Raw genomic sequence first — 24,661 nt, forward strand, 5'->3', positions numbered from 1 at the left:
CATTATAGCTGTGGAATTGGATTATCTTCCTTCAGCGTGGATTTACCAAGTGAGTGAATTTGCTGTGGCAATTCCCGACTGCTTGAACATCCTGGTCGTTTTTTACAAGTTTATTTTTACCTTGGTTAACAATTCACTATCCTACCACTCATTTACATGGGATTGCCTACTAATGCTTAGTTACATGTCTTACACTCAGCTTCCCCCCTTAGCAACCCCTACTCGGTGGCCATGTTGTTTTCAGCCTGCTATTCCCTTACATTGTAAATTCATGCTTTGCAGAAAACTCACATTTGTGGGTTTAATATTTTTATTTTTCTGTTTTTTTATAGCGCAGCCCATTTGCGCGGTGCTGCGCTATGTTTAAAGATTGCCGAAAAAAAAAGAACATTTTATTTTATTTTTGCATCGGGGTACATTGCCAGTGGCCACATATTTGGCCATTGGCATGCTGCATGGGACATTTGCAACCTTTATTTGGAGCTGACAAGGCTCCATTGTGTTATTTGCAGAACGGTACTCAGTTATCAACTGAGTACATTTCTGCAGATAACACGGCTCTTACACGGGCAGGTTTCTGCTTCCTGGATTGCGAAATTACCTCATTTGCATGCCTTTCGGCTACAAGTGAGGTAATTAGCATATCCACGCCCTGTCGGTGTAAGAGCCATTTTAGGTGCTCTCTTACACTCACATACAGGCTGTTCCTGGATCACGATGGCTGCATGGAGTCTTACACTACTCTTAGACTCCGTGCAAGCCATCGTGAATCCTGCCCTTAGTGACACAACTGTAACAAAGTGTCAACTAAACTTGTAAAGTGTCGACTACATTTGTACTATGACTTGCAGAAAAAATTATACTTAAAACTAGGTAATTTCGATATAGAAAGATCACCAATCCATTATACGAATATACGAACACCAATATGCAACAAAGAAACAGAAGTTGGAAAATGCTTTAGCAAAACATTCTTGTGCTAATAAAGGGCACACCTTTAATTTTACTATCATTGACCAACTAAAGGTTGATAGTAGAGGGGGGCCTAGACCATTGAAATTAGAAGAATTGGAATTAATTTGGCAGGTTAGACTCAATGCCTGTTACCCACCAGGCCTGAATGATACCTGCTCAATTATTAGCATCTTGAGACTGAAAAGTCTTAGGAAGTGAATACACAATAGTGTGAGGTATCATTCAGTTCCATATTCATGGTCTAAGCTCGTACAGTGAAAAGATATAGACATGAATGGATTGGTGATCTTTCTATATCGAAATTACCTAGTTTTAAGTATAATTTTTTCTGTAAGTCATAGTACAAATGAAGTCGACACTTTACAAGTTTAGTTGACACTTTGTTACAGTTGTGTCACTAATAGTTTCCTTACAGCTTAAACACACTTAACAACTATTATTCACATTTTATAGTGCTTGTGGATAATTATGCATGTATATGGCTGCTGCAGTGGTTAGTCAAGCCATGCATTTGTTTTGCGTGTTCAGTATTCGTTTTAATGATGACATGCATGTGTTTTTCTACTGTGCCTTTAAGTTTATTGGTTTGAAAAATTAATTGATCAGCTGTGCCTATAAAAGGCAGTTTTAATGTTTAAGGATGAGTTTCTGATGAAGTCTTGCATTTCACAGCAGACGAAAATCGCTTAAAATAAATATTTTAAGTTATTTTGACTCTCGTTGCTGCTTACGTGGAGATTCTTACTACTTGCAACTACAGTTTAAGTGGACATAATCAGTTGTCCTTGTTTTGGGAAGATACTAACACGCTGGACTTGGTTTTTCATTTCATAATTTCACAAAATGTCTGTTTATGAGTAAAAATAAAAGATCTTGCTTTCATGAGCCTTCACTTCCAAAAGGGCCATTAAATTATCCCAAATGTCATACCTGTCCATTTCATTTTCTTCCTTGTTCTGAATTCTTACGTTGTATTTCCTTTGGTTGTGGACATTTCCTTTCCTCTGTTCATCTCTTATCACTTTCCCTGCAAATTCCTTAACAGTCTTGGCATATGATTTCTTTTTCTGATAATCTTCTTTTAAAATAGCTACTGACTCCTTCTATTGTATTTCATAGATTCATATAGAGTCATAGATTAGTACTAGGCTAATGACCCAGGGAGCCTCATAAAATAATGATGTCCTGTATCCAAAAAGGACATTGAGGGCCAGGCATTTATAAACTACATTTGTCCATAAGGGACAAGGATGTCAGGCCCATTGTAAATTTCCTATTCCCTATCTACTGGTCTAGGTTGCGCTTAAACTGGGTAATAAATGAACTCAGCTTCACATAGATAGGAAGCCTGTCTCTGGGACAAATATCTGTCACTACAGCAAGTTCTATTTATGTCACAGACAAAATTCAGGTCCCTAGAGTTTGTATTTATGGTACTCCTTTACTCACAAATATGTAGGGGATTCATAAGTGTGGGGATTTAGGATACCTTGTAAATAAGGTCTAAATCACCTCTCAGTAAACATGTAGAGGACTGCGTAGAAGGAAAGGCCTTTAAGGCATTATGCATAAGGCAGGTTTACTATGCCTTGTATTCTAATTGTTAGGAACTTCTGAGGTAACTCTAGTTGCTGCATATGCCTGGCTATGTACTTACCCAAGGGAGAATTGTACTCTATTACTTGTCTGATAAGAGTGGACTATAGTGGGATAATGACCTCTTTGGACCTAGGTGCCATGCCCTTAAGTTGCACAACATAAAAAGATTTCTTCACCCCCATGGCCATGTGGTGGTGGAAGGTAAGGCTGCTGTCTACAAGCGTACCCAGATCCCTGACAACTGGGTCAGCTCTTAGGGTCATATTATCAACATGATAATTAGCCAGGATGGTTGACGTCCCAAAGGATGCAATTATGCATTTCTTAGCATTGAGTTTAAGACCATGGCTTTGACACCATTTGTTTGTCAGAAACAGACCTTTTTGAAGAATGTTAGTGCCTGCAGGAGAGTCATTGAAAACCCCCAGCTTGAAGTCATCTGCAAACGTAGTGAGCCATAAACCTTCAGCATTTGCTTCCATTTCAGAGAAATAGATAACAAAAAAGAGTGGGCCCAGTCCTGAGCCATGGGGTCTACACTAGGCACTGGCCTCATGGCGGAGGTGACCTCACCTATTTTGACCTCCCGGGTCCTATCAGTGAAACAGCTAGCTATCCAGCAGATAATAAAGGGTTTATATCTAAATTAGTGAACTTGTCTACAATGCCTGAGTGGGGTATTGTTTCAAAAGCCTTGTCCAGATTGAGGTAAGATGAGTAAACAGTCCTAACATCATCCATTGCTTTGGTAACCCTTTCAAATAAGTCCACCAGATTTAATAGGCATGGCCTTCCTATAACAAAGTCAAACTGTGATTGGTTCAGCATTTGCAAGTTACCTATGTCCTCATTTATCATGTCCACACTGATTCTTTCTATGGCCTTACATATGGGGCTAGTAAGACTTATGGGCCTGTAGTTATCCAAATCAGTGGTTGGACCTCATTTGTGCAGAAGAATGACTGTAGCCATCATTCATTCATAGGCACAAAACCTATCTATGACTCCAGCTGAACAGTTATTCAAGTGGACCCAAAAGGTCATGTTCCAATGTATTTATTAAACATCTTGATGTTATTGGGGCCCACTGATGCAGTGTTTTTGGCCTTGGAAAGTACATTGATGACCCACTACATAGTAATGGTTGGGGAGACTGTGGTATGTGGTATTTCCTTTGGACTATGTTGTCCATAATTTCACCCCATGAAACATCTTTTCCTCTTTCCATCTCACTCTGCAGCAATAATTCACACAAAATATTATCCCATAATCCCCCTGACTAGAAGGTTGTAAGAAAGCATCCATCATTGTTTTGTATGCTTGCTTCTGATGAAACAAACACATTTTGCTGAAACAACTCCTCAGAATCCTGTAGAGTCTCAAACACTGCATTGGTGTTCGCCTCTGTGCTACCCACCATCTTGAATCCCCTTGAGTTCTGTTCTCCAGGCTCCCACTAGGCTAGTATCAGAACAAACACAGTTTTAACATGTGGAGGAACATCCCCAATGCCCTGGCCAAATTTCTTCTAGTAGCATAAACCTTGTTTTGCCCCAGAAAAGAGGTCACTAGCCTAGTGGGTCTAACTTGGTCAACAAAGGATAAATAAAACAAACCAAAAAAAATGGTAGCTTTAAAGGGGCAATTAAGAAAGAAGCAGTTTCTATTGAAATGGTGTGTGGACATCCAAAACTTGGCACATATTACAGCTCTGATTGAGATGATCCTAATAGTATCTAAGAAGGCCACTACTTATAATGGCAGAACAATCCACATCCTATAAATAAGTGAGATACTTGAGATTACAAAGGCGCTGGAAGGAATGTAAAATGGAAAGAAATATGCAATGGCATGTAGGCTCCAAATATCAAAATGCAAATGATTGAATAAATTATGTCATGGAATGTAAGAAGCATAATTTTACCAAATAACATTATCAGGGTGCACTACACTTGTCGGGGGGGGGGCACCAAGGAGACAGACCACAGAATGTGATATATTAGTGAAACCAGCTCTGAACTTAGGATTCAAACTGAGAACAATACTTATATAGGAATTATGACAGTTGCATTATTCAGGGTAAAATTGTGCAGTACTAATGGCAATCAATATAAGCTTTGTCGTCAAAGACAATGCTGCTGTCCCACTTTTTATTACACAATGTTTCTCTTAAAACACAAAATCTATATCACTCCTTCCACTCTCTTACACAGATATTTAGATCATCCACTCCTACTTTAGAAAAATGACAACAATGCAATATGCAGTGCTCATATAAATAAAGGATTTATACAATACACTGTAAATTCTTATAACTGGCTAGTTACATTCTGAGTGCACTCATTACTTATATTTCTAAACTTACCTTACCACATTCAATTTTCTATACAGATTCAAATATGCATTTTTTCCCTCAAAGTAAACATCCTTCTTCTAATTCTTTAGACTATAAACCTATTTGTTAAACTCTGTCCTCTTGCCAAAATAATTGAAAGGATTATGTATGACAAAAGTCTGTACTATACCCTTAACAGCAAAGAAAATGGTTTCTACTCTGCCATCTACAGTAATAATCAATCACTTGCTTATCAACACAGATAAGGGATTATTAACCACTGCAATATTTCTAGATATGAAAGGTGCCTTTGCGATCATCAGCCTCTACATGCATTGTGAGATCTCTAGCAAAGTAACTATTTTGATTTAAGAGTTACCACTCCCAGAGAACACTCGAGTGGTAGGTGCTGATAATCATGATGAAACTTGTTCTGTTTCAAAAGTATACCCCATGGTTCAGTAATGAGACAACTACTATTGTCTTGCCGTCTTTATGCCAATGACACTGTTACTACTGAATCAGTCAAATGTTCAAGTTAATCAGCATTTCCCTCAGGATGATTTAAAATATATTTGTAACTGTTTGACTTCAAATAAACTAATTATCTGAACATCTAAATATAATATTATGATCTTTGTCAAGGCTTATCAACACCAACATTATGATTTGTGAACTTAGTGGAATGCCCTTACCTGCTGTTTCATCACAGAAATATCTTGAAATGTGTTTGTGAGTAGCACTTTGTCTGAAGAAGCCTAGCCCCCGAAAGCGCTCACTGATGATAATACCTTGTTTTGTTTGTTTTAATTTACATTTTACAGCATTTGTACAGCAGCAGTTCAGTGGTGACGTTTTTTGCTGTGTTATTTCTTTTGCTTTGCTGAACTGGGATTCTTTTTGGATTTAATCACTAATAATACCAATCTTTCTTTTTGCATCTCATATGGAATCAATAATCAATAAGGCAATTATTCAGCCCAGGGTTGCATTGAGATTTTTTTGTAAATTCATGTTTATCACAGAGACCAACAACCAAAATTACAAAATAATAATGCAGTGAACCTCTTGATGCCATAATTGACATAAGCACAGGAGGGATAGAATAAAAAGTAAACTAAATAAAAATGCCCATGTCATAAGAATTACATACCACTTAACTCTCATCTCCAGTTATTACAAAGCATTAAAAGAAAGCAGGAATAGCAATAATAACTCACTCCACTCAGTAGTATAGCTAGGGTGGGACAATGGGCAAAACTGCTCTGGGTGCAAAGTGTTATGGGGTGCGACGTCAGCCATCCTATCATGATCATTCTTACTGCATTTGTGTTCAAGCCTGAGTATTGTAATGTTTCAAGTGTGGTCTAAAGTAAACTATAGCAACTCCTTGCTACATTTGTAGAAAGCAGTTTACTACAGTTTAAAAGAAAAAAAAAGATTTGCATTTCTCATTTTTTAACTAAAATCAGAGTGCTGCAGTGCTCATGCATAGTACAAACTGTAGCATCTGCTTACTACATTTGTAGCAACAGTTTGCAACAGTTTCAAATAAAAAAAAATATTGCTTTATTTTTTGTCCTAAGTAAAATGTGTGGAAGGTGGATTGAGGGCAGAGCACAAAAATGGGACCTGATTTGCTCCTACATTTCAGGAGCACCCAGAACCCTGTACATTGACTTTTTTAAAATGCCCCTCTGAGGAGGTGCAAGATGTAGAAACAGGACTTAGTTGGCTGGCTGGCCTGTCTACAGAAACCAGCAACACTTCTGACTCCACTGTCTCATGCTGAGATGTCTTTCAGATCACATAAAAATAAAGTAGACCAATCATTAAGCAAATCCCCACCCTAAACCACATATTTAACAAGGGAGAAAGCTCCATTATAAACCAACACTGAGCTGAGGAAGTTAAACTATGTCCTTTTGAAGGTATGGCAAACAACCAAAAGTGTAAATCCAAGGAGATGGCAGAGGAACCGTAAGTGCCTAATGTATCACATGAATAACTTCACACCAGACTGGCCAAGGCTGTTCACAGGGCCAAATCATATGTAAAGAATCTGCATCCAGCAGCCCATATTTTCTACACTCATCCTTTCTTTTCCCCACCTTAGACTTAATAAACAAAGGAGGATATTGCCACAGGTGAAAACATTTGAAACATGTAAATTTAATCAGATGAGAGAGACACCTGTGTTTGAGCAATAACATTTCTTTAGCCCATTCTTGATTGTCAGTATAACAGGTTATATATAACTCCTGCCAATTAACCTGCATTAATCTTGCTACCTCAAAAAAGAAGGCATTAAAGCATTGGCAAAGCAACCTTAGCTATACCTTGTGCATTTGACACTGGTATATCTCCTGTGTAAGTCTACTTAGCCCCTTCAACAATAAGGCTGCTGATGTGTAGCTGGGAAACACATGCCCAATAATTGTAAAACTTGATATCACTTAATCTTTGACTGAAATTTGTTGTCCTTCTCCCCATTTTCCCCTACAAGGCATAAAGAAAAAAAAACAGTGTCTTCCAAAATATCTAGGAGGAAGATTTACCCTCTTATCAAGTTCTGCCAGAAGATGATATTCTGATCAATCTTTATTCCCAGATTTGCCTAATGCTAAACAGGGTAGAAGAACACTTAATTTCCCAACTGGTTTTTACCCTCAAATTTAAAATGCTTTTCAAACTATCTTTCAACATCCCCCACCCCAGGATCCCAGACCTTGTGACAGAACTTGCTTGACACTATGTGAGCTATAAACATTAAGGGTCTATGCCACATAATCGAACTCCCAAAATTTCGAACACCATATGTTCAAACTTGGAAGTTCGAAATGTGATAACATCAAAACCTCAGAACAGCGAATTTTTTCCCAGGGAAAAAATTTGCTGTTCCTTAAAAACACACAGACAACACAAGCACACCAAAAACCTTATAAACCTATACTAAACTTTATATACACACCTATCTATGCACTAAGCTTAACCCAAACCCTAACCCTAAGGTCCGTCACTATCGCACACTTACCTTACCCACACCCTAAAGTCCGTCATTATTGCACACTTACCGTATCCGCACCCTAACCCCAGCATCCATCACAATTGCGCACTTACCTTAACCCGTTCTGTAACTTTCGCACCACATTGGAGAAAATGTCAAAGCAGCAGAAACAGCCAACCTAATTCTTTCCCTGGGAAAGAATTCGGATTTCCGCGGCTTCGACATGTTCAATTTTCGAACTTCCCCATTCGAACTTCTAGTGTTCGAACTTCTGGAAGTTCAATTACTTGACACAGACCCAACATAAATCATGGAATTTCATATGAAAACAAATAGGTTTGTGCGTTTGCCTTGCTCTTACATGCTACCATTCAATGACTGCCCAAAAAACACATGTAAATTAGCAGTGACTAATCCCAGCTTATAAACTGTTCCTTTGCAGACTTCATGAGTGGAAAAAATATGAGTTTTTTGTAAAATACATTTAAGACCAGAGATGCTGGCAAATTCATCAAAAGACACCAACACCCATGGCAAACTTTTAATAAGGTTAGTTAACCGCATTACTCAATCATTAGTAAACCATGAGGTCAGAATATGGCTTGAGTTTTGAATTGTAATGGCATCACCTACATTTCAAAATTGCATGAGTTCATCAAAGGCAGACATGGCTAGAATAAACAATAAAGGAGATAAGGAGCACCCTTGTCTCATACTCTTTTTTATACTATTAATGGAGATAAATAATAAATATTAGTATGAAAGCACAGTGTGGTGTGGAAGTATAATAACTGATACCATTTTATAAATGGTAAGGAAAGCCGATCCTATTTAATAATGCTCAAATAAAGTTCCACTCTATACTATGAAATGACTTTTGAAAACCAATAAAGCACAAGTGGGATTGCATAATCTTATTCCTGCCATTCGCTATTCAAACAAAACCTCACAAGATAAAAGTCCTCCTTATTCTATCGAATAAACTTTGTTAGTATACTTTCCAGGAATTTAGCCACAATCCTCCCATAGATCTTGGTTTCCATCCCAGTAAATAAATAGGTCAATAATTAGTCATACAGAATTAATAATTGTTTACATCCACAATTGTCTTCATTCTTTTGGGTTATTAGAATTTATATTTCTCTAGTTTAAGTAGGAGAAAAAAACATGGCCCTAATGGAATACCCTGAAATTGTCCTTTCTTTTCTGCAAAAGCATAATACTCCTTAATAAGAATTAACAGAGCTTTTCCATATGTCCTATAAAAGCCAGGTGTTAGGCCATTTATAGCCATCAATGGCCCACTGCTTTATCAGTTATAGGCTGCCTTATTGTACCTTCAGTTTCTTCCAGTGAGAATGTTTCAGCCAGTTGCATCTTATCACTAAGGATAAATTCCTTAACCTGAACCGGACATGGAAAAAATACACAATCTGAATATGAAACTGGAATATCTGAAACATGTCTATTGCTATATCCCTCATAAAAGAGGCTGTTAATACTCAGAGAGCTGTTAATAATCCTTCTGTGTTTGTCATGCAGACCATATACCAGCAAACCCATATTGCACTCTTGATATAGCTGGCCAAGTACCTTAGGAGATGTTACCTCTTTGGACTCTCTCAACAAAGGACCTTTTTCTATTAAAGTTATACTGAAGCTTTTGAAGCTTGAAGCTCATTAAACTTACATGTCTCTATCAACATTCTGATTTTTGTATAAGTAATATTATTTCTGTACTGAGAGAACTTTTAGCTGTTCTCTAACTTCTTTTGATCTTTTAACCATCTCTGGTTTTGCTGTAGTTATAGATAATTATGGACTCTATAAATATAAATATTCTGACAAAATAGCCTCACTGCCTCCTTAAATGAAATCCACCTCCCCCTTGGACACCAACCTGCTTTCAAATTCTCCTGAAAGACTTACCTATCCAGTCCCAAATAACTGTATATCTATTGTGATTTATAATCCATAAAAGGTCAAATTTCCACATAAGCAAATGCCATGTGCCTCCCTTGATAACTATATCATTGTAAATCAAAGAATGGTCTGAGAAGTCTTTGAATAACAAATGCAAAAAGAAACAAACAAGTGAAAACAAAAACCAGAAGACAAAATTACCCTGTACTTGTGAACGCCAAGATTTATATACATGTATACCACACACAGAAGGTATTGAATATGTTAGTTATATGTTGAGAAAGCATCAAGCACCTACAATTGAGGTAGAATTAGTTGAACAAATGCTTGATTAAGTGTTGTCCTATAATTTTTTTACCTTCAATAACAATATTTATTTACAAAAAATAGGGGTGGCCATGGGTTCACCTTGCGGCGCTAGTTTCGCCAATCTAGTCATGGCCTATTGGGAACAGGATATAACAAGTAGAAATCATGACCTTACGAATAAGATCAGGTACTATACACGCTTTTTAGATGATATCTTTATTCTAATCGTAGGGAATGAAGATACAGCACATGAATTAGTATAATTTTTTAATTCTAGTTCTAACTTTCTAACTTTCACATCCAACTTCAATAGACACAGGATTAGTTATTTAGATGTAGATTTAAGGAAGGACCTTAAAAACAAAATTTACTATGCTAACATTCACAGGAAAGATACCTATTCTAATACTTTATTACACTATTCAAGCTGACATCCCCTTTATCAGAAAAAGTCTGTTGTAAAAGGTCAATTTGTACAGGCGGCCTGAATGGTATCAAGGAACGATGACTTTCATGGTGAATGTAGACTTTTGTGTTCTAGGTTTACCATGAGAGGTTATCCTAAACACCTTATTGATGAAGTTATGTCTGAGGTTGGATTAAAAAGAGAAGCAGGTACCTATATGCTGATTCTTAATGCCTTGAATCAAGTACCCGTTCCTGTAAGTACTAGTGAATCCATGTATATTAATGTTTCTTTTATTACTCCCTATAGCTTAGACAGTAACTTTATTTCTCTCATCATTAATAAAATTGGAACATCATATCTAATTGATGGGCGTCTGAGTAAAAAATTACCATCTAAGTCAATTGTCTGAAAAAAAAAAAAGGAGAAATTGATATTACAAAAACAAAAACAATGTGTCACACACAGAGGTGAGTATTATGCAATCAGTGCAATATTATGCACATATGTGCACATATGATTACAGGGCAGACATTCATAGTCAGGAATATATGATATATCAACAAAAATATAAATTCAAACAAGTCAAAACAAAAGTATTTTTATTTGTGTCAGTCATTTTATTTATTTAATTTAAAAAATTTAGGAAAATTGGTAGGAAATTATTATCTACGAGCATCTAAAAGAAAAAAAAAAGAAAAGAAAACAAACATAACACACACAACAAACATATAATTGAAAAAATTAGCAATATTTCAACTTTAAAGCATTTGATACAGGACCCACCTGACCTGGAAGGAGGTACTAAAAAAGTTTTTTGGTACTTTAACTTTTTTGGCAGATTAGGTGCCATGCCAATGCCCCCCCAGGCTTCTCATTACTACTATCTTATAATATGAGATGAACCTGAGAAGCCTAAGACGTTGGCATATACCACAATGGGGGGGTGCTTGCTTTGTTTTTGGAGTGAATTTCTGTACATTACCGCACACTTATGGAGTAATTTGTCCTAAGTAACCTTGCATTTTACCTTCATACAGGTTTACTAGTTGCTCTTTGATTTTAAATCTATTGTTGACATGTTAGCATATATACTTTTACCATATTTCTTTTACAATTACAATACACATGCTTTCTACATGACCTGACTACATTAATTGCACTATTTGATAGTTCTTTGTTCAGGTGCCACTGTATGTCCTGAACATATATTTATGACTTTTGTTAGACTTTGTAGTTAGGTATGTGTTTTAGGTGGGATTTTGATCAGACTATTGTAGTTCTAATGTGACTTTGTACCATCTTTGAATAGCAATTTCCCACAACAACATTTTTTCTTTTTTGTAACCACTCGATTCTTTGATGTGATTTACTTATATATGTATTCAGTGCTCAAGTTGAGCAACTTTTGTACATACTGGTTTTTGTTTTTTACTGCTCATTCCTTAGTCTGAAACATGTAGTAACATATAGATGTGATTTGTATTAGTATATATACTTTATATATTTTTATATTTGTTTCATATTTAGTATATATTTAGATACTGTAATAATGACATCTTAGCGATGCTTTTAATCTTTTTAATGGTTCTGAAGTTTTGTTGATTTTGTTTTAAATTCATTCATAGACTCATCTCACTAGTTGTTAGGACACTATACCTTTAACTAATTGAAGCACAGAACTGTAACCTAGCAATGGCACCTTTTTGGCGCCAAAATCAGTATCTAAACCTTAGTTTTTGTCAGAATCTGTTTGTCTGAAGAAGTCCCACTATTAGTGGGACGAAAAGCGCTTCATAGTATTGGTTCAATAAAGCTTTTGGAGAAATCTTCTTTACTACTTGATTCATAAGGATATTTTGTCGCATACGACCTCTTTGTGGACATTTATTCAGCATCTAACATAACTGATTTTATCCTGGATTTTGTCTACAGCAGCCATTTGAGTGTGGAGAACTTATAAGTGAAGTCTTTGAATAACCCTGAGTCCCCAGCACATCTGAAGATAACCTTAAAGAAAGTAACACTAAATAAGTCCTACTAGCAGTCGTATTTACAGGATTCTGGGTGTAATATATGACATGCATCCAATGAGACTAGTGATTCCATGGTGCTATGTAATGGTTGAGATTCTAGCAAAATGCTGAAATTCCCAACAAGTGTCATAATATAACACCGAATATGATAAAATTGCAGCTGCTCAACCATGGCTCACTAAACATCATCTGAATCTCTGTAAGGTCCCTAACAGCAACTGATTTATCAGCTGATGAATTTGGTATCCACAATAACCAACACCCATCGACCTACCTGATCCGCCATGTGAGATTTAATTCTCAAGCCCAAAGAAGAGTGCAAACAGATTACAACACCTGTCTTTGCCCAGAAGAGACAATTATGAAGTATTCCCCCTTTCCACCACTTTTTTAAATAAGGTAAAGGAGACTTTAGTTATATTTCCTGCAAAAAAAAGCTAATATAATTATTTTTCTCCTTTGCAAAGACATTGCAACGTTCTGTTTGGTCAGCACATTAATTCTTTTACATTAGGAATTGCTGCTGTCACCATACTCAAAACATCTTGAGTGAGATTCCTCCCCAAATTGCTCTCATCAACCCCTTGGTATTTGAAATAACTTAAATCCAGAAAAGTACAAGAACTTATCATGCCCACATGCTCTTCTGAAGTCACTTTACCAAATTGACTGCAGTAATTTCAATCTAAAAATGATTACAAAGGACAAGGCACACAATGGTGTGAATACTGTTTATGCCACAACCATATATAATGAACCACAATGCAGAAAAGCCCAGTTCAGATTTTGATCTCCCCCTGTAGCTGCACATTAGAGGTAAAATAACACATAACCAACCAATCAACATGTTACATGCAAACAAGCAACATTCTTTTGTGCCCTGGAGGGGAAAAAAGCCCATGACCACAACCATATTTGCCATGCATAAATTGTTCGGTGAAACTACCCAAAAGCATTGCTGTCAAAACAAAATCCATATCTGCAAATAAATGGATTGATATAATAAAGGAACATCTTAATACAAAAAGAGCAAGTAGGTTAGATGTCAAAACATTACATCAATCAATCAGACATCTATTTAGCATATAAATAATACAAATGTAATTCAGAGCATGACTATATTAGTCATTTGAAATTGTCTTAGGGTTAGAGTTCAATGAGGAATTCTTCATTTCATGAATTTCCACAGCTGTTAAATCCAACTCTTGAGTTCACACTCTCTCCTGCTGAAGAAGTCACCTTAGTCGACATGCCTGAAGCACCCAACAAGGTTGTTTTAGCACTTTATGACTCAAAAAGTCTTTGCCTCACAACACCTTGATTAATTGGCCTCATCATAAATTAAGGGGTCAACTTACCTTCTTCCCTTGTGCAGCCATTGCTTTTCTGTTTGAGAACAAAGCAGCACTATAAGCATGCACAATATGCACCAGATGACCAGAGAGAACAAAGCAGCACTATAAGCATGCACAATATGCACCAGATGACCAGAGAGAACAAAGCAGCACTACAAGCATGCACAATATGCACCAGATGACCAGAGAGAACAAAGCAGCACTATAAGCATGCACAATATGCACCAGATGACCAGACAACATTTAAGTTATTAGCTTGCTCTCTAGCAACTTTTGGGATGCTTTCCCTGTCCTTAGAATCTAAGCATTTAGTGATTGAATGCATGGGGTGCATTGGCTTTGGATGTTCGTTACTATCCTTTGTGCATGTTCAATAATGGGTGGTGTCCACCTTCAATAAAATACAGACTTATACCTCTAGCAACACACGTGCCCACACCTTCCACACATTTCACTAATCCAATTACTCTCAGATTATTTCACCTGGATCTGTTCTTCAATTTCTCCAACTTTAATTCTAACTGCCTAGCATGGGACCTAAGATCCACAATCTCTTCTCTTTAGCTGAACTGTTTTTTGCGTGATGCCATAGTTCCAGTTGCTGATCTAATAGGATGCTGTTCAGGTGTTCCAAGCATTTATCATGTGTGCCCATCACTTCCTTAAATTAACAGTTGTAATATCCCAGGAAGTGACTTTCATTAAATTTGTCAGCTCTTCTATAGATTGTTTAATTGCAGCAAAGTCTAGTGAGATATTCACATCTGTTGCCATAATGCCTAGAAACGTATTCCCATCACTATTGCAGGAATAAAAATAACAGAATCAAGAAAAAGGCACAAAGTAAAATAATCCAAACACAAGACAGCAGTAGCTACTTAAAATTTAACAATCTAGATATTTATATTTCAACTGTAGGCAATACTCTTAGCAAATTAGCACTTTGTCACATTCCACTTTAATAAAGACACCGAACACCAAAGGACCTTTGACAACCTTTATTGTTTTTACATAAAATGAATGCATCAAGTTTATTAAACATAAGTCTTCATTGAGCAATGATAAAACATTAAATGACCATCCATAAGGGCAGCATACCAACACTCTCCCTTGGAATAAGCAGCATTCTCCATCTGCTCACTTATCCTCACACTTTAAGGCAGTGTTAAAACTGCTCACCTCCACCTCCTTCCATCCATGCAGCATCCACACACTTGCTTCCACCACTCTAAAATTCCTTCCTCCAGTTATACACTAATGGGAGAACAGAAGAGGGGCAAGTCTGTAACTCTTCTTCGCCCCTGGGCCTCACTCCTATCAAAACATCAACAATCTCCAACACCCATTAGTTCCATAATAAAACAAAAAAGGGAAGGGATGGCCAGGCAACAAAATCACACCAAAATGTGAATACCCACAGCAAACTCCCCACCCCAAAAGTCATAAAGACCCTCCCCTTTCTATACCTCACTTCCTCCCTTCATCCTTCCACTAATTAACCCTTTCTTGCCTACTCTCCTTATACAGCCTGCCTTGTCTACCTAACCTTTCTATCTCACCTTCCCCAACCACACAACTACACCCTCCCCTTCCCACTAAAGATGTCCCACGACAAATTTACCTGTTCCAAACATCATTTATAAAGGCATATGGGGAAAAGCTCCATGCCAGAGCTGCCACACCATGCATGTGCCTGGGTGCAGCCTCCTGCATTAATTCTTAACGTGCTTATAGTGGGGGAGAGGCAATCATTACTTACTAAAGTACTGATATCCAGGCTAGGATGTAGATTTGCAATGATTTCATTGCTTTCTTCTTAAAACAATGTTCTTCTTTAAAGCAGAGAAAACATCGTGCTTATATTTGCTCACTTTAACAACAGGGAGCATCACTGCACAACAGTTTCAAAAAAATGGATTCTGGTTTCAGCCAGAGCCCATCATCTCTTAAATACTTTCACCTTTAAATTGTCTCAAAATAGATATAGCCCTCCTCTAAACTTCTTACTATTTCATAAGGAACAAGCATATACCTTAGGATTCTGGCAGTTAGCTGAGAAGATTAACATTATGAGCTATTATTCCTGTGTTTGGGTTAAGTAAGGGTTTGATTCCTTCTACATTTCATTTGTCTACTGTGTAACTCTATGCAAGTCACATAACCATATAGAGCTCCCAGATCACCCCCCAAAAAGGGACAATTTACCCAGTGACGTATATGGCCAACAGATAGTCAGATACCATTTTTCAGACTTTTATTTTCTATCTACTACTAACAATGCCTTTTCTAGGCTAGCACCAACCTTTTGGAGTGCCATTCTTGATGATGTCAGTAATATTACACCTCTTATACTTCACAGAAAGACGCAATGGTCCAGCCTAGATAAATAAAATAAATCTAACTATTTCAAGAATGCAGGATAATTATTCCTTGATTTAGCACTGCAAAACCAAAAATGCTTTATTGTTATTTTATACCACATATCTGCTTTTTTATGTGTTAATAGCGGACCAAACAGTACAGCATGTTCCATCCTGCTACTTAGCTCTATTCCATGTTTCATTACTTAGCATTGATTATTGTTGCACATATCTATGTATGTCCTTGGCTGTTTTATACCCTTTTGTCTGTTCTTGTTAATATTGAGCTTCGAGTGTTGGAAATTATAGTTTGCTTGATGTATTTGAACAATTAATGTCTGAAATTCATTTAATGCATATGATGTTTAAGTGTCATAGGTATACTTTGTTTACTGTGTTAAGCCTGGTGACCTAAGTCATCACTGAAAGTGGTCCTTGAACAAGTCCACCTATCCAGTTAACAACTTAACTAAAAATAAAATTTAAAAAAATCCACAGTACAGAGGAGTAGTATAGAGTCCACTCAGAAATCAGACTGTAGATGACATTTCATGTATGTGCAAATGTAGTTCTTCTTGGAGGTTATTGACGACATTTGATGGCAATCCTCAGATATGTAGTTGAGCTGTAATAAAGGGAGCTATTACAGATGTCATAGTTAAGGTGTAGAAAGGGATGAAGGGAATAGTCCTGATGGTTAGGAGGAAGTCTGCTGAAGCACTTTGCAGATAAAGACCTACTGAGGCCTTCTGACATCATGTCTGTAAATAATATGGTTATTACAATTACAGTGAGAACATGTTAAACTATGAAATATTATTCAATGAATGTGTTACACAGTCATAAGTATTCAAGCAATCAAAAATTTGTGAATTAACAGCACAATACCTGACCTAAGAAATTATGCATTCTACATTATAATTTCATTCCTGTTTTGCTACCTTGCTGATAACAAGCAAGTACCAATCACAGGGTAATATCACAGTGTTCTAGCAGTAAAGCATTTTTAACTTGGAAAACTGTGCTGTAATTATAACAGTTCCAGCTGAGATATACTACTGGGATATTGAGCAATGCATAATGCTTACAATAAAATTCAGACGATATTCTATATAAGCATTGCCTGCAGTTAGTTCTGTCATGGTGACATAAATAGTACTGTCACAGATGCATCTTTATGTTGCCACGATATTACAGTGCACTGATACAGTTATTTGTGAAAATAGTACATGTCAAATTAATCAGTTTTGTATTGAATCACAGCAATGGCAATAAAGTCATTGGTACACACTTGAGTGTTTGATTTCATTATTTGTATTATAAGACAAAACTTCAACATTTACTTATAGATAAACATATCCAATTTCCATTTTTGAGAAACAAAAAACACAGTCCTAGGGCCTCCAGAACACAACGAATGTCTGCAACAAATATAGGTGCCTGAATAAGACAACTAAATACTGAAAACATAAAAAAACACGTTTTAATGATATTTACTTTAGTGTTTTCATTCAGTACTGGAACTTCATCAGAACTGAAGCAAAATTAAAGAAAATCTTAAAATACATTAAAACAATTATGTCACAACATGACCAACCAGTGCCATTGCAATTGTAGTAAAGCACACATATAACTTAAATTCATTCAGATTAACTCTATATAAATAAATGAGAAATCCAATTGAAATTAAACACAAATAATATAATCTAGTAAATCAGTCTGTTGTAAAAACACTCATTATAATTTTGCTGCCGGCAGCTTAAGTATACTATTTGAAGAGATACGATTGTTCAACCCTGGGGAATCTGTGGCATTCAACCTGAGATGCCATATCAACTCCTGGTATTCAAAATTACATTCCCATGGTCCCCATCCTGGATTTTTTGTTACTTTCTCCAACGCAGTATACCCAAGTCCAAACTTATTTCATCCACACCAAACCAATGAATGTCTAAACCGGGCATTGTTCACATTCTTTTTAACAACATCATAACAATGCTCATACATCATTTTTCTCCAGGGTAGTTAAGTCTTACCAGTGTAAAAAGACATGCATTACTGATACAGCCACATAAACCAACCCTAAGGCTGAACAATTAGCTATGCAATACAACCTGGATAAAATAATTCCCCATATATTTAATACACACAATGTATTTTTCTAAGATGTATTGGCATTGCTTACAGTCTCCACATCTTTTAGTGCCAAATACTCCAAACCCATCAATACCTTTCTCAATTACATTACCAGCCATTTTACATTTATATTTTAAATTCATTATTCTTTTGTAATTAAATAAGGGATTAGAGTCCAAAACTGCAGCTAGGTTGTCATTGGATTTCAGCATTGTCCAGTTTCTTCTAATTAACTTCGTAATGGTGACAGAGTCCACTCCAAAGCTAAAGATCATAGCAAGTTCAAAATGTCCACTTTTATGAATTCCATGAACGACATTATTAGCCTCAAAATTTAAGAGGGAATTTGAGTAAGTGGGCTTCCTATAGATACTGGAGGTGAAACCATTGTCAACCTTCATAAAGCAAACATCTAAGTAGTTAACACTATCCAGAGTGTGGGTGTAAGTTAATAAAAAAATGGTTAATGTAACTAATGAAAGTAGACACTTTTGTTAATGTTGTCCCTCCAAAAAGTAAAAATATCATACAGAAACCTGGCATAAAAAGACCAATAAGCAGAAAAACTCAGTGTAAGCAATCACTCTGCCTCCCTTCTCCAGATAATACTGTTGATACAAACAGGGGCACATACAGTCCCTATAACCACTACTTTGAGATGTTGGTAGTATTCACCCTCAAAATAAATGAAATTGTTCCTAAGAACAACAACTTCCACAAAAATCACTAGGAATACAACTTCGACTGCTTCTAAAACCTCAAAGGATAACACAGCTTCTCTGAATAAGTTCCAATCCTCACCATGTGGGAAATACTAGAAAATCATTCCATGACTTTTATAGTAAGAAAACTTAAATTCATCTTTCATAAAGAACTATTACCGCAGACAAAATATCCCAGGAATCTCTCAGTATGTCTGGAACATACAATTAAATGACTTCAAATGTCTGTCAACATTCACAGCTAAAGAATACATTTTAGAGTTTTGTGCAGACACAATAAGTCCAAGAGGAGGATTATTAATGTGTTTGTAGACTTTGGGTGTCCCAAAAATGGAAGGGATCAAAAGGTTCCTCACATATAAAAACTTATACAGATCAGGACCAAGCATGCCCTGCATAAGACAATCATAAAGGAATAAATCAATTTTTTTGTATGTAAGGTCAATTTCTTCTTTTGAAACCTAAACATATGTTCACTCTTTGTGTAACAATTCAAACATTTTACTGGAATAGTCAGTCAATGGAATCCATAATAATGGTGCCTCCACCCTTGTCTGATTTCATGATATGAATCGAATCATCATTGGATAGAACCCTAACTAACTTCCTCTCTTGAATGCCCGGGTTAGCATAAACATACTTTTTCCTAGAATTAAACATTTTATGAATTTCCCTCTCACAAACTCTTTCAAATGTTTGAATTAAGGGGATAAAAGAAAAGTTAAAAGCCCTCTTTTTTTTAAGCTCATCACCTGGAGTGGAAACTTTCAACACTAAATCATTATTTCTAGAGGCTAGCTAGATTTAGCTTCCTCATGAAGACTTTGAGCTCCACAAGGGCATCTTTTACATCATCAATGAAATAGTGAACAAAGGTAAAACTCTTTTCAAAGAGGTTAAAATGAACATCAAAAATGTCCAACCTACTATAGTTGAAAACCATGTAGCCGTGACATCTATATAAAAAACATTCCTTTTTGAATATCTTCATACCCCAAGAGTCAAGATGTTATTTCCTTTGCCTCCACCTGCCTCTTGCTCTTCATCTCTTCCCCCTTCTTTTCCCAGTTTCTCCTAGGGTTTACCCCCTAAGGACTGGTAAAAATAATCCTGTGAAGGCTCCTCCATGTCAAATTGCTTGTGGACTAACCTCTCAAATTTCCTCGGGGGTGGGGTGGGGGTAACACTAAAGGGTTGTGAGTTGCAACATCTGAATTAGGAGTAACATTGAAGGACACTCACCAAATATCCACCCCCATGATCCATGGCCACAGTACCCTTCATCCTCGGCCTGCTCCATGTTCAAGTGATTGCTACCACTTTTAGATTTATTTTTAGGAAAGGGTAAGCTAAATTATTTAAAAAAAACATAGTATCACACTCTAACTTCTTCTGTTTCTTTTTGACAATATCACTGCATAATTTATCTTTTTTTTTTAAATGTCGACATTTCTATCTCTATAAAAGTCAAATAATAAATTATTTTTGATGCTGATATCCAACATTTCCAAGTCATCCTTAAGTAAATCCATATGCCTGACATTCTCTTTTATCAACACCATCTTAAGCTCACAGTCATGCCTGTCAAACATAGATGTAAAGTCAGTATACAACACTGAATCACAAATACTACCTCTGGGGAACTTCCACAACCTCAGCCCGTTATGGACCCACTTGTGAGTTAAACATTCAATTAAGAATTCATTGTTCAATTTCAAATTGCATAATTTCAACAGATTTGCATTAATCTTCACTTCAGGCACTTTCCATAGTATATGATGGAATGCTGTATTTGTTTTACCATGACATTTTGAAGGTAAGAATGAATTTGATGTCAGGTTATTAAATTATGATCATGTACATACATGTTAATACTTTGGTCATAATTTTACATAAGTTATTATAGGTTCATAGGTTCATACTAGGCTATCTGCCCTAGGGCATTTATAAACCTAGCCAGAATGTGTTTGACTTTCGCCACCCATTTTAAATTTATTTTGCTATGCCCTTTTTCGAGGTTAGTATACTGTGCCTCTGTCTAACAGTGACACAGAAGTGATACCTGGGGTAAACCTACGATCTCCCATCCACTCATCAAGATTCCTCTTGAAGAGAGTCAATGAGGGACTCTGCCTAACCTGGACTGGGATTTTATTCCAGAGTGAAGGGAGCCTCTGGGTTATGAATCTGTCCCTCCAGCATGTCCTATTTATTTCAGTGCTGAGGTTCAAGTCTCTCGAGCGTATCTCGATGGGATTTGGATTTTCTGAAGTGCAGCATGTCCATTAATTCCGGGTTGGACATGGCTTTATACATCAGGCACAGATCGCCTCTGAACAGGCGGTATGCCACTGAGTAGAGCTGGAGTTTCTTTAACCGGGCAGCATATGGCATCTGTTTGAGCCCTTTGATCCTCTTGGTGAGGTACTTTTGGGGTCTTTCCAGTTGCTGCAGGTGTCTGGTAAGGTACATCCCAAAAGGGGCATTGTACTCAATTATGGGCCTGATGAGGGATGAGTAAAGAGGCACGAAGACCTCCCCTGATCTAGATGTGAATCCCTTCATGATTAGGTGGGCTATATAAAATGTTTTTCTAACCACTTTGGCCATGTGGTTGTCAAATGAGAGATTGCTATCAACTTGGATCCCCGGGTCCCTAATTACTTCTTTTGTACTTAATGGATTACCACTTATGTGGTAATTTGTGGGCACTTTGTTTTTTCCAAAGGGGATGACTATACACTTTTGGCATTTAGCTTGAGGCCATGGCTCTGGCACCAGTTGTCTGTTTCTATGAGGCCCTTTTGGAGGATGCTTGTGTCAGCTGGAGAGTCGATTATGGCACCCAGTTTGCAGTCATCTGCGAACTTGGTCAGCCACAGTCCTTCCGTGTTGGCCTGTACCTCCGAGAAATATATACCGAACAAGAGAGGTCCCAGGACTGAGCCTTGTGGGACACCACTTGTAACTGGTTTGGAGTCTGACATGGCTCCAGCAATTCTAACCATGTGGGTTCTGTCCTTGAGCCAGTTTGCAATCCATCTAGTGACATAGGGGTTTATATTTAAGCTGGTGAGCTTATCTATAATGCCCGAGTGGGGTATTGTATCGAAGACTTTTGTGAGGTCCAGGTAGGCTGTGTGGACCACCTTCCCCTCGTCAATGACCTTGGTGACTGTTTCAAAGAAATCAACCAGGATCTGCCCTTAACAAAGCCAAACTGGGTAGGATCCAGTGTCTGTAGGTCCCCAATATCTTTATTTATGAGGTCCATGATGATCCTTTCCATAGCTTTGCAGACCAAGCTAGTCAGGCTTATGGGGCAATAGTTTCCAGGATCCGTTGAGGCACCACCTTTATGGAGAGGAACCAGTGTTGCTGTACGCCACTCTTTGGGCACATATCCTGTAGTAAGGCTGAGATTGAACAGTAGTTTTATGTTTGGGTTTAGCTCTTCTTGGAATTCATGTAGGACGCAGCCCGGGACACCGTCTGGTCCCATTGATGCTGTGTTTTTTGCTTTGGAAAGGGCGGCTCTTACCTGAGCATCTGAGATGTCAGGGGGGCAGCACTCTGCTGGTATAGATATTTGCCCTTTTGGTGGGGGGGGGGGAGTTTGCGCTGAACCTGTCAGCTAGGATGTTGGCAATGTCTGTGGGTTCAGTGTATTTTTTGTCATTTTGGACTAATTCTTTGCATATCTGGGAATTACCACCCAGGTTCCTAACATAACTAAAGAAAGCCTTGTGATTATCCTTAATGTCCTGTGCAATTTTTCTCTTGAAGTTGGCCTTAGACAATTTTATGAGTGCCCGTAGTTTTTTGCTTATACTGATCAGTGATGCCTTCCATTTTGGGATTTTGCTCTATCATTTAGTAGCTTCCTCCTTCTATTGTATAGATTGTTTATGGCTGGGATCCACCAGACAGGACGTCTGCCTTTGGAGGATTGGGTCTTGGTTTTATTTGGGATCGCATGATCCATGCATTCCTGAAGGTGTTCATAGAATGCGTTTATAAAGGATTCTGCGGTCTGGGCCATATTTTCCACAAGCCCAGGGGCTTTGAAGGATTCCACCTCAGTTTTGAGGAGTGTGAAATTTGCTTTAGAGAAGTTTTTCACTGTGGTTTTCTGGGCAGGGGGTCGGGTCAGGATGTGAATATCCAGTGAGATTAGTTTATGGTCTGATCTTACCAGTGAGGGATACACTTCTGGTCTGGAGCATAGAGTCCCCATGTTGGTGATGATCAGGTCCAGTATATTTTCCCCTCTTGTGGGAGTGGTAACAAGTTGTTCCATAGCATTTGAGTTTATAAATTCTAGGAACCTTTGGGCTAGGGTGTTGGAGCTAGAGTAATGCTCCCAGTCTATGTTTGGGTAGTTGAAGTCGCCCAATATAATGGTGTTTGAAGAGACCTTCATATTTTTCAGTGTTCTCAGGAAGGCCCAGTGAGGTTCCTGGGTTTGGGAGGTTGGTCTGTAGCAGGCTATAAACTGGAAGGCAGTTTTACCCACTGTTAGTTGCACATGGATAGTCTCTGATGCTTCGTGCTTTGCCACCAACCTGGAGGTGTGGGTATCTTTGATGAATATCGATACTCCCCCTCCTTTTGTGGTTCGGCCCAAGTTTTGGGGCCAAAAAGCATGGTATGAGGTATAACCTGGTAGTACTGCTGTGCTCTCGGGAGCCCTGAACCAGGTTTCTGTTACTGCACAGATATCGATGTTCTCCAAGCTAAGGAGAGTTTTGAGTGCATGCATCTTGATGTTTAGACTTCTGGCGTTGAGTAGCATTACTCTTAGTTTCTTATCCCTTGTGATACCTATGGAGGTGTGTTTGTCTTTTGAGCCTTGCCTAAAAAAGGCACTATGGGGGTAGCAAGAGCCTTTGCCAATATCCAAAAGCCTAGGGGTGACAGGTACAAGCTGTCCCTAGTGAAGCATCGTGGCTTGTCGAGCATATCATCCCAAGCTGACAGGCATCGGATCCCCTTTGAATGACACCAGTACTTAAGCCAATTGTTTAAATTGATCATCTTGTCTTCATATTGTTGGCATCATTCTTGGTGAGGGTAAGATGCTACTCAAGGTCAGGGTCATACCGGCCTGGGCTACATGCTCAGAGAGCTCCTTTATGTCTCTTTTCATGTAGTCCAGGGAGGTACGTCTCAGGTCATTCACACCAGCATGGACAATGACTGAGTCATATTTGTACTTGCCTTGGCGTGACCTGAGTGCTTGTGTTATGTGGTGGATCCTAGCGCCTGACAGGCTGCTCACCGTGACCCTCTCCTTGTTTAGCCTGGTGAGCGGGACGTCAGTGTGCCTGATGATAGAGTCACCTATTACAAGTGTATCAGGTGTGTTGTTTAGTCTTAAGGGCTGTGACTGATCGGCACACTGGCTTTGTGAGATATGTGTTGCACGTGTTTTGTTTTGGGGTAGCGGTTGCTTGGGTGTCTGCTTTGGAGGTCTCTGCTGCTTAGGCAGATCTTTA

Source organism: Protopterus annectens, chromosome 2.part0 (assembly GCF_019279795.1).
Source record: "Protopterus annectens isolate FY-2018-M chromosome 2.part0, PAN1.0, whole genome shotgun sequence".
Lineage (NCBI taxonomy): Eukaryota > Metazoa > Chordata > Ceratodontiformes > Protopteridae > Protopterus > Protopterus annectens.